A 14,054-nucleotide genomic window follows, 5' to 3' on the forward strand; every position below is an offset into this window, starting at 1 on the left:
TAATAAATAAATTTGATTATATAATATTTCTGCTTTTCATTATTAATTTACCTTCAGTTACGTCTAGCACATACATCATCATTCATCAATATTACGGTTCATATGGTGATGAACATTTTATCAAGAAATGATTTTTTCTTCGCGTGATTTTTTATTCCTAGCATTCATTAACCCATTTAGCGCTAATCACGACACGTTTCCGTTTGGCCTTTACGAAGCATTTCCGCTACATACCGGGAAACCCATGTTATCGGCTACGACTGTAATTCAGCGGTGAATGTGTTAACAGTGGCTGCGCGTCAAAAATATTCGTAGGCTAGCCAGAGCTACGTTGGATTTCCTTTCCTTCATGACTTGCAAGATCACAAAACCTACCCCGTGTTTATTCGGGAGTCGGGAGGGTTTGACATTAGCCATCCAAAACCTTACTTTGAGGCTTTAAAGGTAGATTCGATAGGCGGGAACAGTTCGGGCTCATTTAGACAGCGCGCGAACTCGTATACGATTTTAGTTGCATTGCGGACCATTGAGGCTGAGGCTACATCAATTCAGCCGACCGATCAAATGACGCAATGTAATGAAAATGAAACTCGCATGCGAGTTCTCGCGCCGCGTAAATGAGCCCTTAGTTGCCCCGCTACTGCTCTTTAACACATTCACTGCAAGCGCGAGCTACACGCTACAAGCGCAGCCGACGGGAAAAACCGTATGTAGCAAAAAGTGCCTACGAACAGTGAACCCGCCTAGCGGGTAGCTGGAAGTAAATGTGTGACTCAATAACACAGCGGCCGCCCTACATACATAGAAGTTTGCGAGTCAAACTTCTACTTGGTCTATTTTCATTGTATTACAATTTCTAGCAACGAAAACTTATTAGTTTGGTATTACAAATATAGGTATGTATAGTACATATGTGACTTTAATGTTCATGGCACTTTTCATGCTATTTCCCGATGAAAATGAAACTTCATTATTTGCATAAAATATGGTAATAACAAGGTGTTATTAGAAACATTCCCGTACCTGAAAAGTTATGTCGTTTTACAATGTGAGCGTAACTCCGATTGTACAGTGTCGGCTATATTCTTGTGTCTATTAACTTCCTCACATATGGCAAACTAAAACGCGCAAAACAATATAGAAAACGTCTATCAGCAGGCATAACTTGCCCCCCGCAAATTGTTCCGAAGCTAGGTGCGACCGCAGACCGCGCGACGTAACTTCCCACCTTTGTGCGCAGTTATTATGCACAATTAGGGCTTAGACCGAGGCATGCGGCACTAATCTTGCTATAACTTCGTGGGTTAGGCAGAAAATGGTTGCTCGTATGTGATTCATTATTTTCTCATCGTCTCCGTATCGTAACAAGCCTTTATTATACTAATACTGCATTAGAATATTTTTTTCTGTTTATGTTTAGCATTTTAGACTAGTCTACGCCAATTCTTGGGTTTAGTTGCCAAGCGGGCACCAGGCTCCCATGAGCCGTGGAAGAAAGCCGGGACAACGCGAGGAAGGTGATGTTTAGCATTTCAGATATCTGGAGGCTTATACTATTTTAGAACATAATATTCATTACATTAGTGTAGCATGGCGGTCTTTAGTGTCGAGAGCAAGACCCACTTCGGGTCGTTGCGCCACAGCAGTAAGTAAGTAAGGTACCTATAGATTTCTATTTTGGAGTAGTAAGGCATTATTTCCCCGTCATTAAAAAAATGCAAAAAATATTCCGATTTAATTTTTTGACTAAAAATATTTACCAAATAGCCACTAAAACAATAAGATTGATATCATTCTAACTGCACTTTGGAAAGCCTCAATCCTTTGACCCTTTTAATTACTATATAGCCACAACTATAATTTGGCTAATAAGTTTCGATATTTGCTCAAGCTGGAAACACATCATTTATTCACACGCTACAAATCAACGGATCATACCCGGCAATCATCGACTTTAATATAATGTTTCAAAGTACCTAAATGGTTTTCGGTCTTCCTATGAGACCATTCCCATGAGTAATTAGACGTATACATTAGTAACCTTCATTCTAAGGTATTAAAGTACATATTCGAGGAATCGAATATGTACTGAGGAATCGAAACCGGTATTTACTGAGAAGTGAACTGTTGTTGATAATTTTATTATCGGAACGGTAAGTACTGACGCAGGTACTGTGTGAGTTTCGAACAGTTAAACATATATCGAGCAAACTTCGACTTAAAATACGTGAATGAATGAATGACCAGTTTTAATCTATCTATCTAATACCTTTAAACGAGCAATGAAACCCTGAGAAAACGTGCATTTTTTAGTTTTTATATGTTTTCCGAGCAAAGCTCGGTTTCCCAGATATTTATATTTAACTTACATACAACTACAACTCGAACTCTTCGGGTACAAGTTTATTTTGCTTATTTGTGTAGTTAGTTTACCTGTTTTCAGAGTTGACCCCTCAGAAGTCGTCAATCATAATAAAATCTAAAACGCTTAGTACCCAAAGATCCAATCAATGCCAAACATCCTAAATTAATATTCCATCAAGAACTTTGAACAAGACGAATTGAAACCCTTGTTGAATTTGAAACCTTCGAGGGTTAAGGGCGCTATCATTGAAAGTGGAATCTTTAGAGTTATTGACGTCTGATCCATTGAGTCAATGGAAATGTATCGAACAGTTTGATTTTACGACTCTTTGAGGCAGGAGGAAATCTGATTGGATTATTAATTATTAGTGACCAAGATAGGTATATATTTTACCCTGTTGTAATTTTTCGTCAGGCGAGAGACTATTAGGGCCCCTATTCGACATGTACAACTGTCAGATTTCGCGTCCAATAATTCAACAAAATATCAACTTTGTTTTATTACTACTTTAAGGTTTATAATGGTTTGGTCTGGTTGTCACCTAACTGTGGATGTCATCTAACGGGAGTTCAACACGATACGTCAAACGTCGCTTGTTGAATAGGGCTTTTTGAATTCGACCTTTTTGGATTTTTCGTCTAAAAAAAACGTTGCAATTTTAATCGGAACGAGGGTTTTAGGATCTCATCCACATGGAATCCAGTAATTTATAGTAAATGTAAGCGGAAACGAATCGACAGTCGATAAATCGAATATCGTTAGTGTTGTGTGTCGACAGAGTTTAGTGCGCAAAATGTTCAAGTTTATAAACAAGACCAAGTGCGGGTAGTTGGAAAAACTCGCGCGGCTAGAAGAAGTTGATGTCAACTTTAGCCAGTCTTCTTCTAGACCACGGGGAAAACGCCTTCCTCGAAACGTCGGAGGTAAGGAAGTCTTAAAACTGAGATCCGCGATTAAGACCCGTTTTACAAATTAATTATGTGAAAAATCTTGAAAGTTTAAATCCGTGTTTTTCGTATAACTAGGGTTGCTTCAAAAAAGTCAAGCCTTTTGTAATACGGGTCTTTCTCTTGTATCCAGCTTATTTTTAACATGACGTGAGTAACTAATGAGAAATATTCTCAACAATGTATACAGCCCGCCATATAAACACAGGTAGGCACTAGAAATTTGCTTTACATGAAAGATTAAACAAATTAATTTGTTAACATGGCCGCGTACATTTCCCTCGACAGTCAAATCAAGTTGTAGGAACTGCACCACGTTATTAAACTGTAGGTAATAGCCGGTACACGATCGGAGGCGTGGTAACGAATTAAATTTGAAAACGTTAAACGTTTTGACACAAACGTGTATTTAACTTGGCTACTGTCCAGTGATGTGTGGGTGCGATCCCGGGAATATCCAGCAGGCGGTTACATTCCTGGTAACGAAACTTAAAGTATTCCCAATTCAATTAGGGATAATTGATTTCCAAATAATCAAAATATCCTATGGGTTTAACATGTCGTATCATGTGTTTTAATGAAAATGTAACCTGAGAAAGAGAATACCTACCTACTTGAAAGTTCTCAGGAGAGTTTAGTAGTACGTTTTACAGTGTTGCAACGAGACAAACATAATAAAAAATATTTGCCGAATATTCGGCACTTTAATCGAATAATTCGGCCGTATAACGAACATTTGAGAATATGCTGAATACCTAATTACCAAATATTAGGCCTATCTCTGGTATACATTAGTGGCAATATTATTATGATTGATTAAGTTTTCCCGGTAAGTATAAGAGGTTTTTATTTGGCTTCGTTGAGCCGAATGCTATGCTATGTAGGCGTTGAATCGGTTAGCAAATGTCTAATAATTATGAAAACATACTTATATGTATCAAAAAAGTTTAGTTCATTAAAAATCTCACAACAAAAACGAAACATTACTTACGTAAATTCAGATTTATGTTTCGATCTACGATATATTTAACGTTGTTATGCTTGTTATCGTTTTATAATATCTTGAATTAAGACTTTGTATACCAAAGTGAAATCGCATACTTTTTTCACTGTGGGACCCCAACTCAACTATAATATTCATTAATTCGTCTATACTAGTGTAATGTGCTATTATTGACATTATTGTTGTTATAAGTATTATTGCTGTTAGTCTAAGTTTCGTGACGCATTGGTTTAGCTGTAAAGTCATGTAAACATGTTTATCAATAAAATAAAATAAAAAATAATTTCCTACCGTGTGGGAAATACTTATTGAATTGAAATATTTCCAATGGGCTTATTCCTGGTTCCTGGTAACGGCAATATTCCCGCGGCCGCACCACATCACTATATTGGTTTGACCTGCCGACATGTGGGCGGTTATGCTATGAAAGGGTTGGGGCTTCTGAATAGACATTTTGAACCGTTAATAATACTAACTACTTAGTAGTGTTTTGGATCTAATATAAAATAACGAGTCATGATAACTAAATTAATGATTAATAACACAATTGTTTTATGTATTTATTAGGGGGAAAACGCATTCGAAGCAAAACATATTAAAACGGGTTCGCGTTTAAAATAAAAAAACATATTTTTTTAAAGAAATTCAACTAACAAAAATCCTTATTGAACATCTTCGTACCAAAGATGCTGGGTAGTTGGTTGAGATGAGTCGTTTGGTGAGCTCCAATATTTGTATTTTCCCAACGAATATATCTTACATTTACATAAAACCATGTATATTTTGCTCTTGATTTTACTACCCTGGACCCCAAATTCGTTTCGTCCCCCGCACGTTCAGTTTACGACTTTTTAATAAACCTACATTTTAATGCTAGGCGAAGGCATTATGCAGTTTTATGACTACATGGATTATACATCCGCCGTCTTAATTATCTAGCTGTGGGTCCGACTACCTGTGCGGCTTATTTTGTTTTGATAATAAAAAAAAATATGTTGAGCGCAGTGAGGTTAAATTACTACGTGAGCTACGGGATACATTTCTTTGGTTGGATTTTAGTCAGACAATTTTTTGTCATTAAGGCCAATATTAATTTCTGAGGAAAGATTCATGGCTTGTCTATACTTTGGGTTAAATAACCCAAGAGTAGGTAAATACTCTGCCATACGTGACAAAATATGACGTAGTATTTGTAACGCTGTGTAGTAAGGTGAAACTGAAATCGTTTAATTCTTGAAGAGACCATCAATTTCACTTATAAATACGAAAACGACCTTTAACTTTTTAAATTTTAATAAGGTCGGTAACAACGAGAATATCGAACGCCAGCTGCCAACTGTTACAGGATTAATGCACAAGAGTTTTTACTACTTTTTAAAAGCCGCGGCGGGCAGGATTTTATATTCTGCCTTGAGATAATCTTGGGTCGCTTTATGGGGCCACTCTATCTCGTTATGTTTATGTAGAGAACGCTTAGACAGGTTGGGTGAACTTATACATACCTATTATACAAAGTATCCCCGGCCTGAATGAAATAGTATTTTATACAATCGTGATATAATGGAGAGCTTTTCAGTCGAGTACCGTGTTTAGGCAACGAAGCTTGCTGAGTTGCCTAAGGAAGGTACGAGATTGGAAAGCTTGATTATATCACTATTGTATACAATACTTTTTCTACGAGTCAACAAAAAAAAATACTTAAAACTAGTAGAAGAATCATATATGTAGTTAAAAAAACCAAAAGTATACAGCTAAGATGCGCGAGCAGCCGCGATACTCGTACCTTCATACTCGTACGCGACCCGGCCCCCGCGCCCCGCGCCCCCGGCCGGTTGGTCAACGACACCTTCTCGTAACTCATGAGGCCCTGGTACTTGCTCCGCGCTTTCGATTGGTCAATTTCATTATAGTTGACTAAACTGTATCGAAATGAATATTATAGTTGCCTAAACAGTATCGAAATGAATATTATAGTTGCCTAAACAGTATCGAAATGAATATTATAGTTGAGTTGGGGTCCCATAGTGAAAAAAGTATGCGATTTCACTTTGGTATACGAAGTCTTAATTGAAGCATTGCAGTCGACGAGTAGAAAAACTCACTTAAATCACTTTTGGGTTTGCCAGTTAGGATTAAAGTGCGAGTGTTAAATAAAGAAACATACTTAGATACAAAACCAAATCTTTACATCTTGATGTAATAACTTCTTCTGTGTCGATTGGGTAGTGATGAATATCTTCATAATAAGTATTAAAGGTTAGTAAAATAAATAAATTATAAATAAAAGTACAATTTGCCTTAGCAGTAATTCTTATTTATTGGAATGATTTAAACTCAGTAGTAAAAATGTAGGTCTGAATGTTCAATTAAAGTGTGCACACACTCTTTAGGCATATCGTAACTTCTATCGATAAATAGAATCAAACTAACGAACTGCACTGTAAGGTCTAGTCTAGACAATATCAATTAAATCGTACCCATGGGGTGCCAAAACGGTTAACGGTATTCCGAGACCCCGCAAAAACATTCTGACATCGGAAAAACTTCAATGTCCCAACATCGCCAGGCCTGAAGCTGACATCTGTAATTAGGGACCAGTCTGTCAATTCACAGAACGTTTTGTCTTGAGTGGACTTCAGTCCTAGTGTATCTTGACCCTCATGTACAGATGTGCAAGTTGCGGAAAGTTTCCATAAAATTCTATAAATTCTCGGAAATTTCATGAAACTTTCACTAGGAAATATGGGAAATTTAAATTTAAAATTGGAAAGTTTCAATTCTCATACAAAAATAAAAGAAATTTTCCGAATTTTTCCAACGTTAAGAATAAGAATGAGAATCTTTTATTAGCGATTTATAAACATTACCAGGTACATCGGTGTTCATGCGATAGGTGGCAGGTTTCATGTTTAACCATAAATGGTATGCAAAATACGTACAAAACTTATAAACTATCATGCAAAACATATACAAATAATGTCTCTATTTAAAATATATTAATTATTAATGTTATACAAGTCAAGTCTAATTAATTAAATTTCATGTCCAAGAATTCATTTGTGCTATAGAAATTGTAGTTGTTTAGCCATTGATGTTAAATTTCCGAAACATTTCGCAATTTTGGAAAGTTTCCTTAGGCACATCAGTACCCTCATGTAAGGTTATTTATTTTATTACCTATCGTTAACAATTCAACATTCACTTAAGTACTTGAAATTAGCTAAGTGACAGATAGAAATGATGAAACCGGGCTAATACGGTAACGTTCGTTAAAACTAGTATCTGCATCAATTATATACTGGGATTAATTACCGAGAATGGATGTCACATTCTTGAAAATGCTAAGCAATATCTTAAAATTGGGGAGGAAAGAGCATAAAATTAATATTGAGGATATCTCAACCAGTTTAAAATCTAAACGTCGGTAAATAAAGGAAATAAAATAAATTTCGCGATAGACCCGTCGATAAATGTGTAGTTAATATGAGTTTAAAATCTGTCCGTCCAATCTGTGCTGTGGATTTAAATCAAATGTACGACTATAAATCAGATCAAAAATTTACAATTGTAAGCCGATACATAATAGACCTACTTAACTTGTTCTAGACATCCGAGGAGGTTAAACCTAAACTGGTATTCTTGTAGCGATAGCAAAAGTAAAGTGTTGTGAATTCAAATCTGTCCGGTGTCCACTGGCGACTGCGTTCGGAATGTTAATTAAATACCTACTTGAAGATTTGGAATATTACGCGGTTGTCTATTTTCATTCGAGTGCAGGAAAGTAGAAAAGTTTACGGGAAAACCGCAAGAGTTATCAAGTTTATTTTTAGTTGTTCTAGTTTAGTTGAAGATCGTTAAAATAGGTTTGTTTTAAATGTATACCCGACCGTTACTGGATTTTTTTTATACGAACTTCAACCATGTTTATGAAGTTGTTGCGATGATACAAACTCAATGTCTTCAAAATGGCATCAACACAAAAACATATGTCATAAATATCTCACTTTCCTTCTTTATATTTGTAAACAAAAAAGTATTTTTATTGTCGAACATCAACAATTATATAAATACCTAAAGAGGTAAAAAAATAAATAATGAGGTAAATTTACCTATTTACTATAATTGTGGATATTTCGTTTCGCAAGAATTTTCAGAATAAGTGTCTGTAATTCTGGTTGCCGCCGGCGTTCGGAGAAGCTGCTGTCTTCAAATTGAGATAGGTACAGAGATGACAATGGAGAGGAGACGGTATGTTGCAAATATGTAAAATATTGATATGTAACATTTTACTTTAAATTAGGTTGCATCAACGTTATAATTCCTAATTACACCTAAATCACAATGTGTAATTAATATTTTTTTAATTAAATATATGTACCTACTTCATACTTGCCTGTAATTATTGTTAATTAAAGGAATCGGTCCCGACTCTATAGCACCTCTGTTCCCGTGTAACGGCAATTTAAGGGTGGTAATTTTAAAACATTATTCCTGCTGCCTATTTATTACGGCTTATCTTAGTACTTTCGCATGAATTAGAGGGCATGGACGCTGTCGCCTGAAGGTACTCCAAATTCTTTATATCAGTAATTACCTGCCTTTAACTCGATCGTAACAAATTCGCTTCGATTCTAGAACGCGATGTAGAGTTTGACGATCAAAAGATCTGTCTTCCTTTGTAGTCTTGCCACTTTAGGTAAGCTTTTACAAAATTTCAAGTGTAAGTATCTATATGTATTCTCTGGGGATTAAATGACATAAGAAGTGGAACTGTTCTAGGTATCTTAGAAGTGATGTACCTACTTGTGTACCAACGCAAGTTGACGTTCGGTGATTGACTTATTTTTTATTTTTATCTTTTATTCATGATAAACTAACATACATTTTATAAATTACATAAAACTCGCCAAACTGTGGAGTTTTTACGTATTTATATTATTTTGGTCAAGGTCAGAAATATATACAGCGTGGAACATGACATCTTTCTAGAAATGGGAGATAGTTTTCCCTAAGGACTAAATTTTAATTTTTTTGTATGGATATACCTAGTCAGGAAATGAGCAGACAGCCGCCTGATGGGAAGCGGTCATCGTCGCCCATGGACATAACCAACATCACAGGGCTAAATAAATATGAGTATCTATGTTCAACTTAGAGCCTTTTATAAGTCCCTTATGTACTGTACACATTATTATTGTTATACCTACCTACCGTTCTTACATCAGCATTATGTTATGATTATTCACATCATAGAAACCATACCAAAAATGCTCAACGTTCAAGTATATCCCCGTCCGCAGTAATAGGTGCTTAAAATTATTCGCTTTCTTGACTCATAACTGCATAGCACTCAATTCAAATTAGGGCCGCTGCAATAAAGGAAAATGAGATTTTTTACGAACGGAAAAGTGTTGTTTTTATAGGACAGGATTTTTCCCTGCTCCACACTGATTAGTTCATTTATTCGAGGGTGGATTTATTATGATTTCTTTCGTTTATTTCTCTCTTGATAACTTTGTTTTGCACCATTGTTATGTGGATTCGTTTTATGTGCATGGAAATGACTTGTTTTATTGGACTCTTGTTTCTACCTAGAGTTATGTAAATATGTAGTTAGACTAGGTACTCACGGAACGTACCTATTACCCAAATGAGTACCTAACGATATAAGATTTTTTTCCGGTAAAAATTAACTGACAAAGAAAAAACTACATTGTGGATACACAAGTTTCACAATGAATACATATATTGTTTCTTACTTTACAAAATAATATGATGGTTATTTCAGTTATCCTTTCTTTATAGCCATAAAAAGTAGAGATATAATATTGTTATATCTATATCTAGCAAAGCTGAATTGACAAATAAGTAGATACTTATTCTGGCTCTTTCTTCTTCCTCAGCGTACCACTTGTTAATTAAGTTGGGCTATTTGGCTTGTTAGCCATTCTTCAGTAGGATAAAAAACAACCGCAGTCAAGTAGGCGGTAAGAGGACGCGGAAAAAAGACAATCAAAATAAGGCCTCGATTTGTAAACATGGCAAGGGATCCTATAGGATAGGTTTTAATAATACATACCTTTAAACGAGCAATTCTTGTTTATTTATTTATTTATTTATTTATATATATATTTCGGCGATCTCGGAAACGGCTCTAACGATTTCGATGAAATTTGCTATATGGGGGTTTTCGGGGGCGAAAAATCGATCTAGCTAGGTCTTATCTCTGGGAAAACGCGCATTTCCGAGTTTTTATACGTTTTCCGAGCGAATCTCGGTCACCCAGATATTAATACATAATTTGCTACAATTAGGTACTTTTGGGATACGAATTTGTTAGGTACAAAAAATTTGTAACAAAATTAATATTTCTTCGTCAACCGCATATGTAATTTGTTGTGTGTGTAAAATATTCCATATCTAATACCTTTAAACGAGCAATTCTTGTTTATTTATTTATTTATTTATATATATATATATATTTCGGCGATCTCGGAAACGGCTCTAACGATTTCGATGAAATTTGCTATATGGGGGTTTTCGGGGGCGAAAAATCGATCTAGCTAGCTCTTATCTCTGGGAAAAGCGCATTTTCGAGTTTTTATATGTTTTCCGAGCGAAGCTCGGTCACCCAGATATTTCAGTATAAAATGAGTAATAAAAACATAAATATTCAGGATAGAGCAATAGGATAAAAAAAACCGCGATTGAATTATATTTTTGATAAGATACAATGTTGTATTAATATTATGCACGTCTTTATCCACGTGACATTAAGAGTGTCACTTTTGAACACCACGCAAAGGAAAGAGACGGACACTGTTTTTATTACAGACAGAAAAGGAAAGGACTGGATCTAGATACAAGAGGGCCTAACATTAGACAATCAGCGGTGTACTTTACAATCTTTGAATCAGGATTTACCAGTCTTAGGGTCAATTTTGGATCTAGCTGTTTTAACTAGCCACCCTACCTGACGGTTTTAAATTACCTAATATGAATTCACTTACAAAACCTCATCATCATCATCATCATAACTTAAGAGCTTTGCTCTTGTCGGTGGAGTAATCGCCAATCATTCCTTTCTTGTGCCAGTCTTAATTTCCTCATACGACGTATCATTTTTTATTTGGCTAAGACAAGTTATTCTAGGTTTCCCTTCTTCTCTTGTCTTTTCAATCCTGCCTTCCAAGATGTTCAGGAAAAACTTGTCATGCCGTACGTGTCCTACCATCATGCCTCTCCTCAAAACCTCAAGCAACTAAAACGATCAACAAAGCATTAGCCACAGAAACAACACCCAGACGCAGATCATGGACAAATAATAACGAAACACACTCAATCAAGAAATAATGAGGCAGCAGATTAGATAAAATAGTCTCAGCTAACATACCGAGACAGGGCATAAATCTCCCCGCACCAATTACAAGTATATGATCGGTGTGTATCGGAAGAGACAATGGCCCTGCTGGGAAATGCTGGGGTTGGATGGTCCCTGCATTTATTTGTAAAGATTATACACAGGTCTGTGTTGGGTTTTTGGGTATAAATAGGTACAATAACGTTTTAAATAAAACGTTAACTAAACGTTGGTTGTTTTAACGTTTGCTAAATAAATGTATTTCTTCTTCTTCTTCTTCTTTATATTGCGAGTATACTTTCTGAAATAAAGGATCAATGGAAAAGTTACCGCCTAGCGCCTACGTACACTCCTTGTTTGGCCGACAAGCTTCTGGCGTCTTTTTTAATGGGTGTTTTAAAGATTTTCATTTGAAAAACATATGACAGTTTATGTACTATTTAATTGGCTAATATACAGTGTTAGTGTTTCTAAAAATAGTCCATGAAATTAAGAATAATATCGAGGAATAGTTTTAAACTACTTAGGCCTTACATAGGCTTAGAAATCCAGATCTAGAGGGATTATAATCTAGGTACATCGATTTAAGTGAGAAAGATAAAGAGTGAACGATGTAAAATCACTACATAGTATAAAACAAAGTCGCTTCCCGCGTCTGTCTATGTCTGTATGCTTAGATCTTTAAAACTACGCAACGGATTTTGATACGGTTTTTTTAAAGAGATAGAATGATTCAAGAGAAAGGTTTGTGTATAATTTGTTAATCCGTGCGAAGCCGGGGCGGGTCGCTAGTTATTCTTATAAAAAGTAATTCATGAAGCTTGTAGGTATTATTTTATGTTGGATTTTTGTTCGGAATTATAATCTGGCCACGTATAAGCAGCCCCTTGGCGTGAGGGGTCTTAGGATACCACAGTTAACAAACCTACAATAGGCTCAAATAAGGGTCTGCATTCACGTATTAACCATCTGAAATGTGGTAATATTATTACTTTAAACCTAACCTAACTTTATGATTTGATTTACAAAAAATACTTAACTTTCGATACCTTTTAACGTAATTTAGACCTCCTGAGCCCGTACCATGAGTCACTTACGTAAACGTAATTTACTTTCTATACATTTCGTTTGCACTAATATGCGAGTACGAGCGAGATGAATAGAAAGTAAACTACGTTCTCGACGGCGTTTATGTCAGTGCCAAACTGATGGTAGCCGTACTGAGTGCGTATAAATTAGTGTCAAAACTTATGCCATGTTTCATCAGAAAGTGTGATGGGAGATTTATGTAATTGACGCATACATTTTTTTCATTGATGACATAAATAAACACCGCAATTAAGTACTTACATATTAATTATTTGGCACGCTGCCCACTTGTACTGCTTAACACTTTCAATGCCAAGAATTCTTTATACTGATTGAATTCTGTGTAATAATTGATAATCATGATATTGGCTCAATATTAAACTTTCGTGAGACATATTCTAAACTGTTATGTTTACATATTGTATAAACATGTCGCCAATAAACACTAAAAATTCAAGTGAGTGAAACCGTTGTCGTCTAAACAGATATCTCGGTGGTCTGCTGGATTTCTTTATCCAATGTTAGCTCCGGTAAAACTTTTAAGTTATTCGTTACAGAAAACCACCTTTGAGGCTTTCGTAACTTTGCTAAGTCGTCCGCAGAGCCCGGCATCAAAAATAAGGGTCTGATGATAAAATATCCACTAATACGCTTGGTAAGAATCCAGTTTGTTTACAGCGGTTTGTGGTCAGTGGTTAACTTGTTTTAAACGTCTTTATACAACCGAGACTTGTAGTAATGTGTAGGTAAGTACTTTGATTAGTGTTTGATAGGATTTTCTTGTTCAGATGTCAATTTTCATTTTAATGTAAGAAAGGAACTGTTCAACAGCAAAAGATACTCACGGTTTTTAACAGTATCTTTATATATGTATTATGAAACTGTTTAGAAGTTTAAACATTGTATTATTGATTGTGCGTGTATCTTCAAGTTTATTGTACTTAAAAATGCATTGCTCTTATCAGTCTTATTTTTTTAAGTTCCACTTCAAAACAAGTCGTTGAAATCGGTTAATATAATGTCTCCATCAGCAACAAAGTGTCACAGCTCCATATATTCATTCTCATATTAAAAGGACGAGCAAACACCTAAAAACGCTTTGCTGCAAAGTAATTAACACAAAATTCTATTATCACATCACCACCTCCACAATACCACAAACCTTTACAAAATAACAATAACACGGTACATTGTTACACCTGAAACAAAATGTCAATCAACCAAAGCACTGAGACGTAATGCAATTTGTGACGCTATTCAAACAATATATTCATCTATAAGGGAGTAAGT

This window comes from Cydia amplana, chromosome 6, assembly GCF_948474715.1.
Source record: "Cydia amplana chromosome 6, ilCydAmpl1.1, whole genome shotgun sequence".
In the NCBI taxonomy this organism is placed as follows: domain Eukaryota; kingdom Metazoa; phylum Arthropoda; class Insecta; order Lepidoptera; family Tortricidae; genus Cydia; species Cydia amplana.